The sequence below is a fragment of the Epinephelus moara genome, chromosome 17, assembly GCF_006386435.1.
Source record: "Epinephelus moara isolate mb chromosome 17, YSFRI_EMoa_1.0, whole genome shotgun sequence".
Classification (NCBI taxonomy): domain Eukaryota; kingdom Metazoa; phylum Chordata; class Actinopteri; order Perciformes; family Serranidae; genus Epinephelus; species Epinephelus moara.
The window spans coordinates 21,774,461-21,793,175 of record NC_065522.1 but is presented as its reverse complement, the minus strand read 5'-3'; the positions used below and the strand labels follow the sequence as shown (position 1 = coordinate 21,793,175).

Genomic DNA, 18,715 nt, shown 5'->3' with positions numbered 1-18,715 from the left:
TATATCTTTTTCCAACCTCTCCAGGTAACGAGTGTCATTAATACACGACGTGCCCCAGGCACAACATTTAGCTCCAAATCCACAAAACCAGCCTGAAAATGAAGGAAATCTGAAACAATTGCATTAGAGTCAATGGAGCACAGCTGTGTTGGTGCTGGATCCTGGTCTGAGCCGGCCTGATGCTATGTTATGATTGGCCAGTCTGCGTCCAGGGGCGGGACTTAGCGAAGGGTCAATTGCAAAGGTCATTTGTGATCTCAATCCTGTGCAAATCTGCCACTTATTATGTTAAGGGAAAGTTTCACCTCAAATAACCAACCATATTTCACCAAACACAAAGGTCATGTGGTAACATTAGCCCCGTCAAGAATAATGGAGGCTGTGTTGGTGGTATAAATGAAAGTTATGACAGCATTACAGGTGCATCATCTCATTACCCAACATGCAGACGTATCATAGAAACAGCGAGCTTGAATTCATCAGAAGAGCAAAAACTTCAACGATGATGAGAAGGATGACATGAAAATGTGAGGCAGAATCGATTCAGTTCATTCAACCCACACTTTAAAATAAGAAAAAGAGGAAGTTAACACTGTACATCTCCGGTAGCAGTGCTGTGTAGTGTTTCTGTGTTGTGTAGAGTGGAGTTACGAATCACTGAGTGCATCATATCCAGGGCATAATGTCAGTAAATTCGAGTCAAATACAGACTTGATTTATCCCGTGCAAATGCGCCGCACGAAACAGACGTGGAGGGGTAACTTCTAAATCACATGGGTTCCCCAGATAGTACTAGTCCCGTGCGAGTAAGGCTAAAGTTATGAAACTTTTCTGATGCTGCTGAAGCTTTATGTGCATCAGTATTGTTTGTAAAAACGATAGTAAAATGGTTATATTTCAAAAGTCTGCAAGCATAGCTGACAGCTGCTGTCCTGCCCTTTGCAGGCTGTATTCAATCATTCTGAAAAACTGCTCGCAAGTTTAGTGCTCCAATCTTTCTCTCATGAAAAATTCTACCAGCAGCTGCTTCCCTTTCATTTTCTTTCTCGCGCCTGTCTTTCTTTTTATCTTTTTTTGTAGCCTAGTTTTACTAATTTTTTAAATGACATGATTTACCTTAAGTCCTCAGCATCAGTAAAGGCCCCTCTGATGTTGGGGCCCTGGGTACTTACTAACACTATTTCCTTCACCACTACAGCCCTGTACCTCATTACAGTCTATGCTTGATAGCAGCAGTGAAGGCTGAGATGACAGGTAAATTTACAACTGGCCATGCATGCTTATCTTAGTTGATCAGATTCATGCAATTAGGATGTACATACTGTAACAAGGACAGCCATATGGTGGATGAAACCAATAAACCTGGAGCAGAAACCAACAGTGCCAGACTTTAATTAGTACTTCTATGCAAAAATGATTGCACTCATGGTGTGTTAAGGTGCTTTGTGAGGTAAACAAAATCGACCACATCGCAAAACAGTTCTTAAAAAAAAAAAGTGCAATAGCAAGCAAACAACATTCAATAGACAAGATCTGATCTTGAAAACCGATGCCATTACCCCTGACGCTGAACCCTAACCCTTGCCATCTATACACCCATGTTGCTGCATTTACAACCACAACATAGGCTAATGAGCAGATAAGCCCCCGTGCAAACAGCAATAAGCACGATCAATGCGTGCTAGATCAATATAACATCGCTCTGATAGTGGAAATCCTGCAAGCAATTAGATAGCGCACGAGAAGGCGGCGTCCTCGTTAATGCCCAATTATGATTGGGTCAAATGGGCTTAATTGGGTGTCTAGTTTGTTGATTATCGTTGAGGCAAGTGAATCACCCCGTTTATCATACTGATAGAAGAGAGGTCCCTGGTTAATTCTGGTTGCGTCTGCGGTGATAATTGGGAAATTAAAAAGCAAGTAAGCCAAAATATTGTGGTTGGTATTTCAGGATAACTTGCGGAGTAATTAGTGAGAGGGATAGGCAGAGAGGATGTCCAGTTCTGATTAGACCTGGCAAATTGATTCAATGACATCAAAGACAAAGGAAAAACTTTTAAGAGGAGATTATGACATGTGAACTGAATTTTATCCATCCATCCATTTTTCCATCAGTGTTTTTTAGCTCCTATTTGAGGATCCAGAGGCGTTCCCAGGCGAGACATAATCCCTCCACCATGTTCTGGGTCAACTCCAGGGCCTCCTACCAGTTGGGTGCACCTGTAAAACCTCTAACAGGAGGCGCTCAGGAGGCATCCTGGTCAAATGCCCGAACCACCTAAACCAGCCCCTTTCAGCACAATGAAGCAGTGGCTTTACTCTGAGCTCCCTCCGGATTTCAGAGCTCCTCACCCTACCTCTATGGCTGAGCCCAGACACCATAAGGAGGAAACTCATTTTGGCCGCTTGTACTCGCAGTCTCATTCTTGCAGTCAGTACCTAAAGTTCATGACTATAGGTGAGGGTTGTAGCCAGACTCGTAAATTGAGGGCATTGCCTTCCAGCTCAGTCTCCTCTTCAGGTTATCCACCAGGATAGTATGGTGCAATGTCCGCATCACTGCCGACGCTGCACCAAACCATCTCAATGCTGAGATACTTGAAGTCCTTTACTTGGTGCAGTAACTGAAAACCACTGTTTTCCAGCAAAGATCCATGGCCTCAGACTTAAGGTTACTGAATCTATAACAACTGCTTCACACTCGGCTGCATACCTAATTTCAATCCCCAGGAGTATGACTTTTGTATATTTGCAATTTTAATCTGCACAAGTAGCACAAATATTGTGTTTTGCTATGATAGTTTAAGCTGTTTGTGGTATTCATAAGTTTAGTAAAAGTGAGTGACTCATTTTTGTGTTAAATTTTATACTGTATAACTTGAAATAATATTAATATGCATAAAATACTAGTTGATATGCTCAATTTAAATGTTTAAAAATAACTGCCTCTAATTTAAGATTCGTGGCCGGTGGAACACCGTATGTGTCTATTGGCTGGTCGCCACTGACAAAGAGTCCCTCTGCTATGAGTGCGACAGGCAAGATGGCTTGTTGTGAATATGTCACTACTCCCATGTGGCTGTAATGTCTTTGAGGCTCAGGCTGTGGCACTCAGCAGCAGCAGAGAGGTCAAAGGATAACTGCTGGACTGGACAATGGGAGCATTCTGGTGTCGGCTCAAACTGTCACTTCCGGACCGGAGCAGAACGGAATCGGAACGATGGATTCCAAATTCCGGATTCTTCACAGAGAGTCCTGCTTTGTGTCGAGGCGAAGCCTCCAGATAGCCGACCGCTCTGAACGCAGAGCCGGAGAACCAGAGAGCCAGAGTTTGAATAATTAACCACAATGGAATAATAAACACGCTGTTCTCACAAGTTCTCTCATTCTAAAAATGTCAAAAGCAGATGGCACGCTGCCTGCAGCGAAACTTTGGTGTCAAGCAAGAGAGGCGAGAATGGAGAGAGAAGGGAAAAAAGTAAGGGAGACAGGATAAAAAATAAGTCAAGGAGTATTTTTTTGGCAAGAGAAAGAAGAAGGATGAATGCCTTGCTTATCCGTGGATCGTTGAAATATGTAACAAAAAAATTAAAAAAATGAATTGAGGTAAATGAGGTGGGACAAAACTGAGTTACATAAAAACAAAATATAAAATGGCAATGAAAATACAACTGTCTTTTCTCCTATTTACAGTTATAGATCACGCTGGGGGTGATATTCGAATGTGTCACTGAAGACAGGAAATAAGGCAGCGATGGCTGCAAAAAGCCTGTGGAAAAACAGAGCTATTCGGACAGCAGATGATCAGACAGATGAGAGAAAAAGAGAGAAAATGTGTTGAACCAAGAGAAAATAGGTCATCGAAAGTTGCAGAAACACCAGACGTCGAACAAATGTGGCAGTCCACATGGTTCATTTTCATGGTTTGACTTTCTCAAATAAGCCTTTTGCTGTTACTGGTGATCTCGTGTCTTTCCATTTATTACAGTGATTATCCTCTGCATTTAAGTTGAAGAAATTTGTTCACCCCCTAATGTAGACATGCAGAAACAACGTAATGCAAAGCAGTAACTACATGAGATTTAAATGAAGCCATCTTGCTCAGACCATGACCAAAAAAAACCCAATTCAATTGTTGCCATCTTCTACTTCAATTAATTGCCTGTTGAACTGTACGGCAAGCTTTAGGTTTCGTCAACTATTGAGATGTAAATGTAATTAAATTAGAGAATAAATGTAATTTTAATCAATTACAGTTACTGAGAAAAATGTAATTAAATTACAATTAGTAATCAAAATGTTAGTGATCACTAGTTTTCTTTCTTTTGGCAGAGCCATTTCCAGACATCTGTCAGCTTTATAGTAAAGTTTAAAACACTTGTTGAAAAAGTAATCAAAAACTAAACAAATGTAATAAGTTACATTACTTTAAAGAAGTAATTCAAATAGGTATTACTTATTAAATGTAACAGGATAACTAGTAATCTGTAGCCTATTGCATTTCAAATGTAAAATTCCCAACACTAATAATTTGTAAAGATTAGCATGTAGATTAGTAGCTTGAAAAATCATTTAAGCAACTGTTAGCTTAATTAGCAAACCCATACGTTAGCTTAATTAGGACTAATAATGTTAGCTTCACAGGAAATGCCTACATTAGCTGCAGTAGGAAACTAATAATGTTAGTTAAAAGGCAAACTCCTATGTTAGCTTTATTAGGAAACTGATAACGTCAGCTTAACAGCAAACGCCTACATTAGCTTTTTTTTTTTTTTTTTTTTTTTTTTTTTAGGAAACTGCTTATTTCATTGCAAACTCCTGCGTTGGCTTCATTAGGAAACTGAAAATGTTAGCTTAACAAAATGATAATGTTGATGTAATGTGTACGCTTAATTAGCTAATGTTTGCTAGCTACAGCTGATAAAATAAGCCAGTCACAGTTTCCATTTTATCCCAGAAAATTAAAAGTAATTAATCTGCTTTTGTCGTCTTCTGCCTGGAGTCAAGAACCTATTATTTTGAAAATGACTAACATTTTGATGCTGAATTTGACACATCAGCCACAAATCAAGAAAAAGCTGCACATTATGCTAAAAACAGAACATGTCTTATGACAAAATTCTCTTAGAGGGGCATTTTACCACTGAAAAGGTTGCCTTTTAATAAAACTAGGATGCAGTAGAAAGACGCAAATACTTTTTAAATTGGTGCTACAGACCCAGAGAAAAAGACAAAAGGGTCGCTTTTAAAGACAGAGAAAACCTAAAACTACTAAACGCTTCCACTTGTGGTTGACGTAATGCGAACATGTCCATTTGAAATAATGGCTCGCAAGAAATGATGTTGATCTCTTACAGTTAAATATTCAGCAAAAACATGTTTATGAAAACATTTGAGGCGAGAAATAGGCATGTGGGGGGAAAGGAAGGATATCTAAGCACTGGTTAGATGGAGGGAGGTTAACCACAGCTCATTCACACACATTACCCACATGGAAGTGTAGTACCCTTTTCATAAGTGCACTTTTCCTTTTATATTTTAGTCTTGCTCAAGACCACCTTCGCAGAACATGCCAGCTGTTTCAGGGGATGTGATGAAACATGTGACCTTTAAGCAACAGGAGAACCCACCTAACTACTGGGCCAGCATGTAGCACCATTATACAGGGTAGTGATGCACAGAGACAGAGAGACCCACAGAGGGGGAAAGGAATAGCCTATCAGGTGGAGGTGCAGCCAGACGGCGCAGGTGAGGCGGCAGTAACAGCGATCGCCCTCCTGCCGCCGAGCGAAGCTGTGTAAGACTGTAATCAGATTTCACAGGCCGCTCAAGCATCTCAACCCAGCACCCAGACTCCTTAACAGCCGGCCGAACTGAAGTGTGTTTCAGGAAAAGTTAAAGAAAAGGAGTGTTTTTGTGAAAGAGATTGTGTGTTCGTGAGCGTGTTGGGACCGCATTTGTAAGTATGTGTGTGTCGATGCCTGTGAGTGAGTATTGTATTTGTGCATGCAGTGAAGGCTTTTTTTAGTGTGTGTGCAATTAGTGTGTGGCTATGCCAATTTGTTTATCTGACTGCTTGAACACCTGTATTTACTATGTTTCTGTGCCATACTTGCTTTTATTTGTGTGCATCTGTGTGTGTTTTTGTGTCTGTCTGTGGTCTTGCTCTTCTATCTGTGTGAGGACTGTGGAGTTTGAAAATGAGAATTTGAAGGGAGATTTTGGCCAGTCCACTTTACAGGACAGTTTGAGGGATAACACTCGTTTCTTAGGGTGAATCTTAAATTGAGGTTAGGATAAGATTAGCCCTGTTTGTGACCGGCCACTGCCAGATTTAACTTACATCCCAGCACAGAAGACAAAGAAAGCGGAATGACACAAGATATACTGGATTTATACAATTTATCACTTGGGGCGAAAGGACATCTGTGAGATTACGAAACTTTGTTAAAAGACATCGGTGTAAATGTACGCTACATTTGAATATTTGCTCTGCTTTACCTTACACACTTACCAATCAACACTGCGGTACACCAGCAACTTGGCATTCTCCAAGGTAAAATGGCCGTTACCCATCAGAAAAGATTTTCTGGTGGCAAGGTAATGCAATGAAAGTATTCCAAACATATACACTTAAATTGATATTGATTCTTTTGGTAAGCTCTTTTAAGGGGGCTATAAACTAACTAACTGAGGTAACGTCTACTCCGCACCATTTGATTTTAATGTATGTGACGTGAGGATTTTCTACCCATACATTATTATGCAATAAACATTGTATTTCAGTCTTTAAGACAACTTTGACCATTCCATTTGTTTTTATTGGCTCTCTTGTATGACATATGCTTTAGTGATGATTGGATCTTCTTGTGCTTAAAAAAACAGATTATGCAAACGAATTATTCTATTTCCAGCAGCATCATTCCAGTGCGCTCTGGCAGCACTACTTTGACTTCAAAATAAGCTTTACTAACTTGAGGGTTTGTGTCAGCCTGTTTGGTAACCCGACTGCTGCCTTCAGCGTTGCCTCCATGTTTCCAAATTGGATGCCAAAATTTTGAAAACCAAGACACAAGTTGTGTGAAACAGGATTTGTTCTTTTGGGCTAGGAAATGCTTTAGTATCAGTGAGTGTCCTGACAAGTATAGAAGTGTGTGTTTCTGTGTGTGTACCTGTGTTCTGCTCTCTGGGATCGTGCTGTTAGGACGCAGCCAGGCTCTCTGTAATGGCCTGATAACAGAGATCCTCTGGCCAGAAACCGGATTAATTAAGGGGCCAGACTAGAACCCCCAGGGGAGGGCGCCCTCTACACCTCCCCTCCACCAAAACACACACAGACACTGGTGTGAATAAATAAAGCACATGTGCACACACATAGCCAAGCATAAACTCACAATTACTTTCACACATACACACAGGTAATGAGCATACCACAGGAACACACACAGACACACACACACTCTGCAGGTTCAAAACATTCCTGTCTGCCCCAGCGGGCTTCTCTAACTAACACTGGCAGGGTTTGTACGACTCCAGAGGAAACACCTTTAGCACTTAACAGAGGCTTTTACTCACCTGCCTGGGCAGCTCAACACACTCATTAAGTTCCTCCTGTTTATTAGGCCAAACATATCGTTTCAGGATGAAACGGTGTTGGCCAAACAGAGGAAATGAAAGAAAATTAATCACAAGGAAAAGGAACAGAAATCTAACTCAAAAGCATGACTCAATTGAGTTTGTGCAGCCTGTTATCCGACTGATCCAGGTATCTTAAAATAAACCATTCCAGCGTATTAAGAAATAAAAAAAACATAAGGGATCTGAAGTGTTATTGCAAAAACAATCTCAAGTATTTTACAATCAAGTTTTGGGCCACAAGGAGAAAAAAACCCTGACATTTCTGAGGATAAAGTCGTAATATCAAGAGAAAAAAAAGTGGTAATTCAATGAGAATGAACTATGGCCATCAGGTGGATGTCCCTCCTGGGCTGCCTTGCACCATCAGATATATAAAAAAAATATATATCAATCAGTCAACTCAATCTAAAAACGGTTAAGCAAAGTTACCTTTACACAAGACTCTAACTCCAGACTCTGGTTTTAAAGTCCCATGCATAAAGCATCCATCCACCACAAGTCCTCCACAAGTCAGACTATGTCACTGGACTTGCTGGCATAAATCCACACGTTTTTTATTGTAAATTTACGAGTTTAATCACTTATTATCAGAACTATTTTCCTCTTAATATTACAACTTTTTTCTTAAATTAGTATGACTTTATTGTCCTGAAATTTCGACTTTATTCTCGTAATACTACAACTTTTTTCTTGAAATAGTATGACTTTATCCTCCTGAAATTCAGACTTTATTATCATAACATTACAACGTCTTTTAATTAAAATAGTATGACTTTATTCTCCTGAAATAACGACTTCATTCTTGAAATATTACCACTTTTTTATTAAAATAGTATGACTTGAAGGCGCTGTATGTAAGAATGTGGCCAAAACGGTTACTGCACTAAACTGTATGACTTTGGTCTACCGAAATTTTGACTTTATTCTTTTAAATGATGACTTTAAAAAAAAAAAAAGTAATACATCATTCTCCTGAAATTACAACTTTATTCTCATAATACTACGACTTTTTTCTCACTTCTTATTACGACTTTTTTTTAAAATTTCCTTGTTTGACTTTATTCTTCTTAAATTACGACTTTACTCTCGTAATATTACAACTTTTTTTCTTGAGATAGTGAGACTTTATTCTCATTAAATTATGACTTTCTTCTCTTAATATTACTACTTCTTTTCTGAATACAACTTTATTCACGTAATATTATGACTTCATTCTTGAAATCTGTTTTTTCTCTCAATGTGGCCCTTATACTCTTTTGCACTATAAGCATTGCTTTTACCCATAAAATGATTTTCTTAATCCTTTCTGAAAGAAAATGAAAAATGGATATGTCTGCATTTATGCCAAACTCATCTAAAGATTACAGTGTCCACTAAAATATAGCAATGCATTTGTCAGCACTGTTCAGGCCTTGAAGGTGTCCCTATTAATCCTTGTCCAAGAGTTTCAGCTTTCACCTTGCGGGCCGTTGAATAAGAAGTAATATGATGCATTGTGATAAAAGGGAAGCTCAGTTTGAAGATTTCCAGCAAAGGTTTACTCAGGGGAGGCACAGAGAAAGACACTATTAAAGCCAGACAACAATGATAAAGTTCCTTATCATATACTGCACATCTTTTAAAAGCCAGTGGTGTTGTGCTTTTGTAGAACCCAGGTCTCTCTGTTGAAGCCCTTCACTGAACACAGGCACTGAGCAGAGACATTCAGTGTGTAGGATCTGGTTTCTGGATTCTATCTGTGACGGATTCTATAGATAATGTATCCAGTTGCTCGTACAGACGCTAAAGTTGATAGCTAACACAGTATGTCCTCACTGACCAGTCTCATTTGTTCCCCTGGACGACTGTGCCTTGTTTGATGTGGCTTTCTTTGCTGTATAAGCCTTGTCTTTCTCTCCTCAGAGGGGTTTGTGTTTCCTAAGAGTTCATGGGAACAGCACCACTAGTAGGGCAATGCAAGACGTAAATACAGCGCCCAACTTCTTCAATCCGAGCTGTGATCCACACCAGGATACGCCAGCTGTACCTCTACCTTATTTTACTTCAGGTTTCAGGCGGGACAAAGTTAGAAAACCCTCAATCAATGAAAGATTAGGAACCAAATTTAAAACCTAAAACAATAAACATGACATTGGGTTTGGGTGCACACCAATAATTCGCCCTAATGCGATTAACAGCAATAACGGAACAGCTTATCCGATTATCTAAATCAGATTAAGTATAATCATAAATTGATTGGCATGAATGGCAACATTTGTTCTTAATATTGTGGTTTGTTTAGATTATGTGGTCCATCAGGGAGCTCTTCCGGAGCTTTCGATCATATCACATGTACTACCTTCTTTGCCTTGCTGATGTTCTCACTGAGCACAGTAAGGACTTAATGTCCTAACCTGTTTTCTTTTCCGAATCTTCAAATACCAACTCTTGGTCAGTGGCTCTTGGTATCAGATACCAACACACTGGACTCAATATTAGATGCTCAGGGCAAGTGATGTAGGATAAAGAACAAGAACGTCCGAACAGTAAAGTTGTCAGGGTCAGGGACAGATGAGTCAGACACAGGACTTTCACCCAGGAGACAGTGTTGAGTTATTTTAACTACCTATGTTGTTGCATAGATCTCATAGTATATGATGTACATACATCACAAGTGGATGACATAAGCCACGTTACGTTTGTAACAAACAGACGTTTACCCATGCCCTGATCCATTTTAGAAACCCAGCAAAGTAGCCTACTTTTGTTGCCTTAACCTAACCACATGCTGCGTACACTGCCGAACAAAGCAAACCTAAAAACTGAATAAACAGATATTGTGCTATAGGGTCACTACGAAGTCCCTTCTTCATGTCGCCATTGCATTTTTACACAGAACCAAACAATGGTGGCATCATGTCACTCAAGTGTGTGATATTAGATAGCATGCCGGCATCACGGAATAGCGTTGGCCTCTAGTGTGACATATAATATGTGTGTTTGGGCATAACACTACAATGACAATGATTTACTGTCTCTACTATACAGAAGCTGATCTCGTCCTCTGCTCAGTGGGTAAGGCGCTCCCGGACCTCATTGTTTTCCCAAGTTGTCAACCTTTTCAGCTGCTGTTCTTCTTCTTTGAGTTAGTCGCTAACTGCTACCCACATTTAAATCTCCTGTAGTAGGTCGCACAAATAAGATGTCCACGAATAACACGACAAAATGTCACACTCATGCTCACACTCCATTGTTTCTGGTCTGTTACCACATCTGATGCGGGCTCACAGGCGAGACAACTCTGTCCCCATTTCGCTATTGTACCTTTTATACAGAATGACACGGCGGCATGACAGCGTGAAATTCTCGCCTTGAAGATGCAGTGTGAAAGGGGCTTGTGCTGCACGTCTATGTAGATCTGCTAATGAAGATCATGTGGTGTGATTGAAAGCTCCAGAAGAGCTACTAAACTGACCTTTTCAGGAGGTTGTTTTCTCAACTGCTGTTTCCAAGATCAAGAACCATTTGTGTTTTTCTACATAAAAACATATTAACCCGTTTTATCCATATTAAGCTGTGCTTGTGTCTGAATGTCTATATTTTGCCAGGGTCTTTCTTGCTTATTGCTGGAGGTTGTTTGGGCAGTCTGAAAGAAATGTCTGCGGGAACTACTTCAGGCTGAAAAAGGTTTCTGAGAACTACACTCATGAGGTAGAAAAAAAATCTATGTTTTAATTTACAGTTACATTATAGTGTATATAGTCCTAAAAAGATGCTTGAACTGAACCTTGGTCAACGATAAGACAATAAAGACAAATACAACAATTATCTATTATCAGTATCAGGTATCTATAAAGGAAACTGTAAATGATTCCAGATGTCAGAGTTATACACACTCTATGCTTTGGTTCACTGCAGCACTGAAGATCAGATACTCACAGTCTTAAAAAAAATCAAGGTCAGGCTTTTGATTTTGTCAGAGTGGTGAACCAGGGAGGACTCTGCCACAGAGAAGTTTGTCCGACCATAACAATGACAACCAAACCAAGATGCTCTCAGTATTAATAATAAATAATGCATTTCGTGTTGTGCAGGAACAGCAGGGCCATCCAGATACAGGACTTTGCTCCCCGTAATCTTCCTGCCCAGACCATTTTAATCCGGGGTCTGCTGGAATCTGGCTGTCGGACATCTACAAGTAGATGAAAAACCTTCGCACCAAGGGCAGCTCCCTGGAGCTGGGCCCAGACCCTGACAAAACCCTCGTCCATCTGTCTTCATCTGGCACCGGTCAGAACCACAGCTGACAAGCGTCGCCGCAGTAAAAGCCTTTTTAATTTTTGACATGGGATGAGGAACGCTTTAGAAAACATTTTCATCATTTGAAAACATTTTAAGCCTTTGCCTCTTTGTTAAACATTTGAGAACAAAGTCTTGCTGATGTCTCTTATTCAGCTGGGCTCTCTAGGAGATCAATTTGACTGGATAATAAGTGGGGATAAGAGGTCATTTTCAACTTCACACACCCCCTCTATGTATGTATCACCTCTAATCTCACCTCTAATCTGAAATACAGTAGCATTTTTTGTGTGCACGAGCACGCCTGCACATCAAAATCAATTTGGCCCCCAGAGGCACAATGAGACGAAAATGCACCTTTGCACTAATGCATCAAAGTGGCTGAAAGTTGGCCGGTGTTCAAATGTTTGTTTGTGTGTGTGCGTGTGTGCGTGTGTGCGTGTGTGCGCTTATGTTCTGCTGCAAGGAGGGTCTCTCATGGCCCGCATTAACCCAGCAGGGGATCAAGTGGATGGTGTGTGTGATTGTATGTGTGTGTTTCCGCCGGCTGGCCAGAGTCATACCAAGAGGTTTGTTAACATGGAGCATTAATCTAGCTTCGGCTTAGATCCACACGTTGCAGAATAAATACACACACACACACACACACACACACACATTCCCTCAGTTCTCTGCGGCGAGCCGAGTTGCCCGCAAGTAAATTTTTAATCACAAGCGCTCTAATCACTCAGGTCCATCTTAAACACCAGTCACGGCCTCCACTAATACACATCAAGAAGACCTGCTGATCCCGGCAGCCTCAGTCACAAACATCCCATCCTCCCGCACCCCAAGATCGTGTGAACCCGGCTCATACAGCACTTCCTGTCTACACCAAGCATACAGAGAAGAAGAAAGACAACACACTTTATCTGAGTTCCTTTATGATTCTTCTAGTTGCTGGTGTTTGTTGTTTTTCTCTGTGTAAGTTCTCATGAGAGTCAGAGCTCTACGCTGCTTTACCGTTCCTTTCATTCAAAGCTTTTCTGCTACTGTTGTGTTTTCTGTTGCCTTTCTTTTCCCCAAATCACCACCAGGAGGGTTTTTGCCTCGCCATGTCTCGAGTAAGAATATCATCTTATAGCCTGGCGGGTTAAATAAAGGTTAAATAATGTATCAGTGTGAATTACCTGACTCTGATTCTGCTGCTTGTACGACTTATTATCATGCATCTATCAACTTTATCCTGTAAAATGTAAAATCAATGGCTAGAGCCCAACAAAGTGTCTTAGCTGTCTGATTTGCAACAAATGTGACAATCAATTACACATATAAGTCATTATTCCAGCACAAACTCAAAGCACTCTCTAATTTCAGACTCTCAAGTATGACAATTGGCTGCTTTTCTCTGTTTTACTGCTGATGGGACAAAACAATTTATTTAAAGACCTCTCCTTGGGCTCTGGGAAATTATGAGCATTTCTCGGTATGTTTTAAGTTATTTTATGAAGTCAACAGTCAGTTAATTGCAAAAATAATTGTTAATTGCAGCCCTACTGGCCTGACTAACAGCCAAAACAAAAATAAGAATTATAATGGTGTGAAACAGAGAAAGCGAGCAACTGTTATATTTTTGTGAGGCTGTGACCCTCATCATCAGAGGTTTGGAATTTGTACTTTGTGAGGAAAAATGCAATCCAGTCGCCAGTAAAAATGTTGCAGTTGTACGTTTCTGAGAACCATGGATCCGTACATTATTAGGTAGAATATAGAAACTTTAATGTTTCAACAAAAAACATGATTCTGGTGGAACAATCACAGGTGGAGAAGGGGTCAATGTCTCATTAAGAAAAACTGGTTTTCATGGCACTGTCCCAGCTGGAAATGCAGCAATATCTCTGTAAAAACCGCGGTTTGTCATGACACTATTCCATCTGGAAACACAGCAATGTCTCAATAAATACAACCCCTATTTGTGGTGCTTTCCAATCTGGAAATGCAACATTGTCTATGTAAAAAACAACCACCTTTCATGGCACCATCCTGGTTGGAAACACAGCAATGTTTCTATAAAAGACAACCGCCTTTTGTGGCGCTATCCCGTCTGGAAATGCAACAATGTCTACTTTAAAAGCAACCACTTTTCATGGCACTATTCTGCCTGGAAACACAGCGATGTCTCAGGAAAACAACCGCTTTTCGTGGCGCTATCCCATCTCGTAAAGCAGCGATATCTAGGTAAAAATCGAACACTTTTTGTGGCACTATCCAGGCTGGATATGCAGCGATGTCTTGTTAAAAACAGCCCCTATTAGTGGCACTATCGGCTGGAAATGCAGCAATGTCTCAGTAAAAGACAACTGCTTTTCATGGCACTATTCTGTCAGGAAATGCAGCGATATCTTGGTAAAAATCAAACACTTTTAGATGCACTATCCAGGCTGGAAATGCTGTGACGTCTTACTAAAAACAGCCCCTTTTAGTGGCACTATTGGCTGGAAATGCAGTGATGTCTCAGTCAAAAACAAACACTTTACGTGGAACAATCTCCAGTGGAAAATCAGCAACAGGTCACAGAAAAACACCCATGTTTGGTGGCTACAGGGCTGTTAAAAACACAGGAATGACTCCCTATAAACAACCGGATTTGTTGTTTGTTGGTCTTGAACAGTCTGCACTGTGGAACCGAAGTCTCGCCTCGGTGTCATGCCATCCACCACACTTGCTGAACAGGCGACTGGCCTGAAAATGCATTATTTAATCATCCATTGATCAAAGATGATCTAAGAAGTAACTTATTTTGTTCCATCATTGGGCTGATTTCAGTACTTTCCAAAACCAGGCTTTAAGTTCGCCTCTATTTATCAACAGATTCAGTCGCTCAGAGGTACTCAGGTGTTCTCCCTACTGTCCTCTGAACCTTCAAACATCCAACTTCAAGGCAACCTCTGCAGACAGCCTGACGGTGACTCGGACAAACGGAGGAATTTATGCCACATACCAACATTTCTGAGTCATTTTGCTTCCGGGGGGAAGCTGTAAACAGTGCAGCCTTTTTGGCTCAGGGCCTGAAAAGGAGCATCTTCAGGGACACTGTGCTGTGCAGCAAGCAGCCACAGAGCTGTATATCATAGTCTAATATTGTATAAATAAACTCTTTCCCAGAGCGTTCGCCTTTAAAGGGCGCCCTCAGTCTGAAAAGACTCTTCTGATGAGGTTTAACACGACGATGCAGTGAATCTTAGTCAGCACAACACACTTTATCATACTGACTTTTTTCAACACGCTTTGTGTACGTGAGTGTGTGTAAGCCCCTATTTATGAGTGTGTGTGTCACTGTTCTAACCTCCTCTACCCCCCTTCGCCTCCATTGTTATTCCCTGCATTGCCATTCTCCAAACAGAGCACACATTCATCACTCGGTCTTGTGCCTTTCTTGCGGACATGCCAGGAGAAAAAAAAAGGAACCTTTTCAGGTCTGTGCTTGTAAATGACCTGCCGCAAAAGGGTTTATTAAGTCACCTCCCCTCCCTTCTCCTAACCTACTTCCTGAAGACACATAGGAGGAGAGGGACGGACACAAAGAGAGGAGACAGACAGACAGACAGACAGACAGACAGACAGACAGGAGCGGGAATGAAGCACATTAGTGACATCTTGATATCTTTATTTCAACTGATAAACACTTAACGGTGTATTTTCAAAAATGTAACAAAAAAAGAGGGGTCAAAACGATGACAACGATGTCAAACAAAAGACCGACTGTGAACGAGACACGTCAGCATGCGAGCTCTTTTCATATTTGTCTACAGGTTATTGTTCCCCAACATCTGCAAACAATTTATGAATGTGTGTGTCAATAGTGAAAAATGTCATCACACAAGGGTGTAGGCTTTGAGTCATTAATCGAAAAGGAGGGGCAAACAAATGAAACAGGAGGTTTGGAGGTCCTCTGCCAGAAAATTTTGAGCATGAGACACATAGTTTCCTGCATTCAAGTGAATTTTATGCACCAGTTAGAGCCTTTTCTGCATCAATCTGCACCTATGCAATCACAGTTTTACTCATGCACATGTTCTAAAGGGGGGACATGTCCTTTGCGTCCCCTCCTGAAATCTACACCTGTGCAGTCATCGTTTTCTGGAGCCTTATAAGTGAAGTGAGGTAAAGTGGAAGTGCTTGTTGACAAAAACCCAATGATACTTGACTGACAGTGACATGAAACAATGAAGACGAACAAATGAAATGGGAGTTTTGAGGGTCCTCTGCCAGAAAATTTCAAGCACCAAACACATAATTTCCTGCTTCCTGTTGAAGTTGTATCCACAGAGTTGCGCCTTTTATGAAATTTAGGTTGTCAACGTCTTTAATTTTGTCCAAAAAAAAAAAGTCCTCTGCTAGTTGGACAAATGCACACATCCTCCCCTGAAATCTTCACCAATCCACGGACCTTTTAAGTGATGTCTTCTAAGTGCTTGTTTTGTCCGACCAACACTCAAAAACCTGATGTAACTCGATTTACAGTGACACGACTCAAAGAAAAGGGGCAAAATTTTGTGCCATTACACATGTTCGTAGGTTTTGTTTCAACACAAATGAAATGGAGGGTCTGGGGGTCCTGCACCAGAAAAATCTGAGCATCAAACACTTAATTTCCTTCATTCTGAATTCTATGCACCAATTTGTGCAATTTGTGTCTTTAATTTTGCCAAAATAAGTCCTCTGCTACTTGGGACAAATGGCCGCATGTTCTAAATATCGTGGCTGACGTGTCCCCTGCTTCCTTCCCCTGACATCTACACCCATGCAATTGTTTTCTGAAGCCTGACACTGAGGTCGCAGTGACATGAAACTGAGAAAAGGAGCAAATGTCTTACATTTGAGGAGCTGGAGGTGGTTTTGTCATACTTTTTATTTTATAAACTACTTTAACTGTGACATATTTGGTGCTGTCTGTGCTGAAAGAAGGAATCTGTTGCTCTTTTTGATCCAAAGTGATTTCCTGGATTCAGATGAATTCGCGCTTTACAAATAAATCTGACACGACTTGATTGATGTCTGTAATTTCAGTCAAACAGCAAACAAATTAATAGACTTATTATCCCAGCATTATGCTCAGTGCAGATTTTCATCAAACGAGCTCCATCACTGTCAAACCAGTTTCCCTGTCCTACTCCCTGCTCTGTTTGTAGCTCTTCATTATTATCAATGTCCTCCAGTGCTGCCACATTCAGCCTGCCATCTGCTGCAAATACAAAGCTGGATGACATATTGACAAAATATTTAATTGATGTTGCAGCACCAAACAGGGCAGATGGAAAAACAAAAAAAAAACTTCAGCCAACTTGCAACAGCAATCAACTAATGGAGGGCAAATCTGCGTGACACACATGCAACAATTGGGGTTACAACATCCAGTACGGGATATAAATAGTTTGTCATTAATGGTTGCCCCCCTCTTCTCTCTCACACACACACACACACATAAAAAGGGGGCTCGCGCTGGTTAATCTTCGCGTGCAGTTTAATTAATTTGCCGGCATAGGTGTTCACACTCTTATAATCTGACTGAACAGGCGAAATCAATCATCCAGACAAGCCTCGGGCGCTCAAGGAGACGATCACGATAAACACCCCCCTCCTCCTCCTCCCTTCTTCCCTCATCATCCTCCTCAACACACACACGACGCTTGTAACAGGACACAAACAACACTAAAAATCTCAAAGAGGAGCTCTCTCTCGCAAAATGTGGGCCAGATCAGATTAGATTTTTGGGGAGGGAGGATGAAATCACTCCGCCGCGCATCTCCAAATGGCACACATGTCGGGATGGGAATTTCTCCTGGAGACAAAGTGTCATGCCGTAAATCCGTGTTATTAAAACCGCGGTGCGTAATTGTCTCCAGACGGGAGGGCAGCGGAGCGCCGGCGCAACCGAAACAAACATAAACGCCTGTGAATGTGCCACACCGGCCCCGTTTTCTGCTTTACACCACACCAGACATGTCTACTACTACTCCACTGTGGGGATTAAAGGCGCCATGTAGGACAGGGATGCTGATATTACACAATGGGAACACACCGTCACCCACCTTTGTCATCTCCGAGCAGTGATGGGATGTGACGGTGATTTCTCCCCCCGTGGTCCGGCTCCGTGTCCCGGCCACCCGGCTGACTGCTGCCTGCCCCCGCTCCTCTCCTCCTCCTCTTCTTCTTTTTCCTCTTCTTCTGAGTCTTCTTTATATTTTTAGGAAAGCCTCCTCCTCTTCCTCGCCTATAGTTGGCTCTCCTTCATGTGTTTGGTGTCGGTGCGTGTTCAGGTGTCGCAGTCAGTGAGGCAGCGGATCTGCTGTCTGTCTGTCATCAGAGGCTCCTCGCGACTCCTCGTGCAACCAAACCGCCTCTCTCTCTCTCTCTCTCTCTCTCTCTCTCTCTCTCTGTCTCTCTCCAGCCAATGCGCGCGCGTTTACGCCTGTGATGCGGGGATGAGTACTGTCGGGCTCACGCACGCGCACAGCATGCACATATGGACCTCTCCGCACATTAACGCGCATGGACAATCCTAACGGACCCTCGCATAACTGTGCCAATGACACAGCTCTGTGATATTTGCCTGGAGTGACTCAGTGTGATCCAGGTGATCTCCTTTTATATGTTGTTCACATCATGAGTCACGGTGGCTTCTTTAAAACCAAAGAAAACTCCATGTTCTTTATCATCAGTGAGATGTACTGCCATGCCTCGATATGAACGCATCTGTCATGCAAATAAAGTTGATTTGAATTTGAACTGGAGCTTGATAGCTGACTGATATGTAAAT

The 18,715-nt window shown here is 41.4% G+C and overlaps 1 protein-coding gene across 1 annotated transcript in view; it reads right to left on the bottom strand.

The window, feature by feature from the left end:
• Nucleotides 1-18,299, bottom strand: part of gal3st3 (galactose-3-O-sulfotransferase 3) — a 54,333-nt gene extending 36,034 nt beyond the window's left edge. Inside the window, exon 1 of the mRNA XM_050066845.1 lies at nt 17,988-18,299. The gene's annotated coding sequence lies outside the window, so the exon portion shown is untranslated. The remainder of the gene's footprint in view (nt 1-17,987) is intronic.
• Nucleotides 18,300-18,715: the final 416 nt, after the last annotated feature.